This window comes from Grus americana, chromosome 1, assembly GCF_028858705.1.
Source record: "Grus americana isolate bGruAme1 chromosome 1, bGruAme1.mat, whole genome shotgun sequence".
Lineage (NCBI taxonomy): Eukaryota > Metazoa > Chordata > Aves > Gruiformes > Gruidae > Grus > Grus americana.
Window position 1 is genome coordinate 104,022,740 of NC_072852.1, and position 4,259 is coordinate 104,026,998.

The following is a 4,259-nucleotide window of genomic DNA, read 5'->3' on the forward strand; positions in this document are numbered from 1 at the left end:
ATCACTGTAAGAATCTGCTCTCGGCCAGGGAAAGACACAGGGCAAAGTGCAGTTGTTACTTTTGGGGAAACTTTCGGCTGCTGAGGGAAAACAGGACAGTACTAAAGGAATTACAGCTTGAATGCAGAAAACTATAAATCCAGTGGTGGATTGTGTCATTTGACGGACTGTGTCATTTTCCTTCGGTACACTGTAGATTTCCAGTATGCTTTGCCTTAAATCACGGGTGTATGACTGAGGATCATGTGGAATTCTGCACTGCTGCTGTATTTAAAAAGTATGTTATCACACATTAGAAATTGCTTAAGGGGACATATTTTGGTTTAGTGAAAAGAAGTAGTAAAGACAAGAACAAATCTGCTGAATCTAAGAGGGCTGTACATTTGTCGAATGCTTGCTGAGTTTACGTCACAGGAAAGCTCTTGCCATCAGAGATGTGCAACAGCACTGGGATATCCTCTGCACGGAGGTACCAAACTCAGTTGTGTCTCTCTCTGCATCTGGGACTTGTTTCTTTTTCATAAAGACGGACCCTCTCAGAATTTCCTCTTCCCTGTGACATTTGTCTCTGTCCCTTTGAGACCAGTGGCCGCCTTGCCCTTTAGAACACCAGCTCAAGCATGGTAAGTGGTATAGAAAGCCTTGCATGAATTCTCTAGCTCCTTCAAGAGGGCTAAGCCACCATTTAAGTCCCACGGGCTTAAATGCTTTTCCAGCACTTGACCTCTTCATAAGGATGAATTTCTCCTACAGTGAGAACAGCATCCAGAAGTTGTTACTTTGTCAGTCAGAAGAAACTATAAAGCAATACACAGTAAATAGTATATAAACATCAAAGAAAATAATAGAATTTGTAATTCTCTGTAAAATACCAGTGTCTCGCATATTATTTTCTTGGATAACTGTTTAAAACCTCAGAATTATTTAGAGAAGTATGTGATTATAACAATTCTACTAGAAACAGCAAAATCTGCTCAGTGAACAGTCTGTGTGTACAGCCACTGGTCTAAATCAACTCCACTGCCAAACTGGCAAGCACCAGGAAACATATTAAATGAATAGACAATTCAGAAATGTCCAACAGATAACTAAAATTGAAATTTTATTTTTTTCAATAATATTCATCAGACATTTTTCTGACAAGACTTTTCTGAAAGATGAAGTGCAAATGGGAACCCTGTAAGAATGTTTAGAAGAATTGTACATGACATTTTTTAAGCGCCACTAAGTACACATTGAATACTTTGTAAGTATATAGGCATAGCAACATGCAAGTGTCATGTACCTAACATTACAATATGCATTTTGTCTGCTTAAAGTTATTAATGAGGAAATTAAATGAAGTAAATGTGTCTCATCATCAGTGCAATATGTTTAATTCCCATCGATTTTGTTTACAGGTTGGTGGTTGTATTTCTGAACCATTCGAACACATCCTTCCCAAGGCCTTAAATTGCCAGCGTAGGGCAGAGTACACTGGAGTTCCTAGGAGAGTACACTTACACTGACTATGAATAGATGAAGTTGTTATAGTCCTTGCACAAATTATGCCTTATTATTTATTCTAGGAAACTTCCTGCTGAACTGAAGGGGTTTTGTAGTTATAAAATATCTAGGCTAAAAGTAAAGGATGCACAAGGAATGCTTTATAATTCTGTTGGAAAAGAGCTAAATAGCAACTCAAACATGTGCATTAAGGACTTGAGCCTAGTCCTTCTGAAATCAATAGGCGTATTGTACCCAACTTTTATGGAAGCAGGACATATATGAATCCTGTAATCCATGAGTTCACTCTCTTGGCTCACTGTTTAGGCAGAAGCAGATGATCGTAGGTCATATTTGCATATCTCTATGGAAGCTATATAGGGGTATAAGCAAATCTGCTTTCACTGAAAAAGGACAACATGTGCAACTGCGTATTTACTAACATTAATCAATATGCATAGAAAGGAGAGAAAGAGGAAGTGATAAAGAATTCAGTCCAGCAATTAGAGATTTTCCTCCTCTTCATAATCAACATAAACAGTTGATCATCATCATTATTATTTTCTTTATAAGTTATTACTTTAAAACCCCTTCTTTTGAACCTATTATGAAAATCCTTCAATGACTGCATTGTAGAATAAGACTAAGAAAATGAGTATGTTTAGAAGAAAATAGCATCAGTGATTTTCAGCACTATGCATAAGGGCAGGGTAAGGCTGTCCGTAGTTTGTGCTGAAATGTGAGATCAGAGCTCACACATGAAACACTGCTGGCTTGACCCTGAACACAGGGAAAGTGCTAAAGTGCTGACCCCAACAGGCTTGGCTTTGCACCTGAAATCTCAAAAAAAAAAAAAAAAAAAAAGAAGAAGAAATAAAAATCCTTGAACTTTTCTTTAATACTAACACAGACTGCTCCTTTTAGAGGAAGGACTTTTTTTTCCCTACCTCCTTTCCAATTGGACTGCTGCTTTTAGTCCAGCAGAGAATAAATTACTTAAGACGCAGAACATGGAGGGCAGATCGATAGTAAACACTGAAGCCACAAAGAATTTTTTTTTTTTTTTTTTTTTTTTTTTTTTGCCATCTACTGAGATGCTCTGGAAGCCCCTGTTACTGTAGAGTCATCATACTGGCTTCACACCGTCTTCCATCTGGTTATGAGTACACTAAACACTGCTGAAGAAAACGAACATGGCTTGGCAACAAGATGATTCCTAGATGCTGGAAGAATTCCCTTAAGGGCTGCTGGAAGCAAACAAAGCTTGGAGCATCCCGAGAATGTGGAGCAATGCGGAAGTGTGCTGTTAAACCATGTTTGTACCCTTATTTCCTCCTGAGTTAAAACAAGTGCGGAGTGCTGGGTTAGATTCATTGATAGCAAGAAGGAACTGTGCTAGCTTCTGTTAATGCCAAGTAGACAACTCCTGTTTGCTTTAGAGGTACTAGGTCCGCTCTGAAAAGCCATGTAGGAAGTCCCACTCTCGATCAGAGCTTCTACTCTGCTCTGCTGACATCAAAGGCTGCTCTATCCATTTAATTTTCCTTTATTGTTCGCAATAGTCCTTCCCTGTCCCCCATGCATTGAATGCTTTTAATGTAAACATGCCCTGGCAATGTTTAAGTAAGAGACATGTCAGAATATCTCAACAGTATTGGTATTGCATATTTAATTCAAAAGCTTACATGTGCTTTTAAAAGTTCCTCTTCAAACCTGCATGCCTTACTGGAAAGAACCGTGTTGCAGTTGGATTGCACATCATTATCTAGTGCTGACTAAATACCGATGTGTTACAGCAGTTCATTTTTAAGCTGTTTGGATTGAATCCCCAGCCAGTGTAAATTGGCCCACATTTAAGGCAACAGAGTGAAGCTGATCTATACCAGCTGAGGCTGTGTCCTTATGCCCTGTTAAAAGCTTAAACTATCCCAAAATTAGTAAAGAACAGGGCAAGAATTATGAACCCAGACAATATTTTTTTCCTATTTTTAACAGAAAAAAAAATAAATACAGTGATCTTATTTCAAGACTACACCAAAGATTCAGTAGTATTTTAAAATGTATACAAATATCTCATAGCTAGTATTCAGACTGAGAGGTAGATGTCATATTCTAGGAGTAGTATCGTGCGGAATGACGCTAATGGCAGTTGCTAAATACATCTATTTGCCAGTTAGACAGGACACAAAGGAGGGTTATAGCAATGGCAACCACAAGAAGGCTTACGGTACTCTTTTCTTCTTTTGCTATTCTATGTTATCTGTCTTTCCGTGCATTCCTTCTGGAAGGGTATGATGGAAAAGTGGCGAGAAGTAAAAAGATCAGTAATACAAAACTTCACGTTTACAAAACGTTAGCTTTATCATTAAAGGCATCCTCTGTACTTTGATGGAAGCATTTTGTACTTACAATTTAAGATTACCTGGGGTTACTGAGCAAGTAGTGGAAATTCCAGGTGAGGTGATTCAGCAAAATAGGGGTCAGAAGAATGCAGCTCGCTCTCTTTCTCTGTTGTTCATGCTAAAAATACCAGGGCATATGGCAGCATATTTCAGCATCTTAACATACTAGGCTCCCTTGAGGACAGAAAAAAAGAGGAAACTTGCGCTGTTGAGCCAGAAATAGATTACAGAACAGTGTTGCCAGACATACAGAATGCTGGCAGCAAAGCCATTAGCGGAGTCAGTGTCTTACTTTGCCTAAAGGTGTTTCAGCGATATTTAATGAGCCTCAAAGAAATGGAAAGCAAAGCTCGTGAGAATGAGGGGTCGTGT

The 4,259-nt window shown here is 38.6% G+C and overlaps 1 protein-coding gene across 5 annotated transcripts in view; it reads right to left on the reverse strand.

Annotated features, from left to right (window-relative positions):
* Window positions 1-1,076: 1,076 nt before the first annotated feature.
* Window positions 1,077-4,259, reverse strand: part of CADM2 (cell adhesion molecule 2) — a 687,808-nt gene continuing 684,625 nt past the window's right edge. For all 5 annotated transcript variants that reach the window (XM_054811026.1, XM_054811045.1, XM_054811018.1 and 2 more), the window contains one exon: window positions 1,077-4,259. This exon is cut by the window's right edge and continues 4,432 nt beyond it. The gene's annotated coding sequence lies outside the window, so the exon portion shown is untranslated.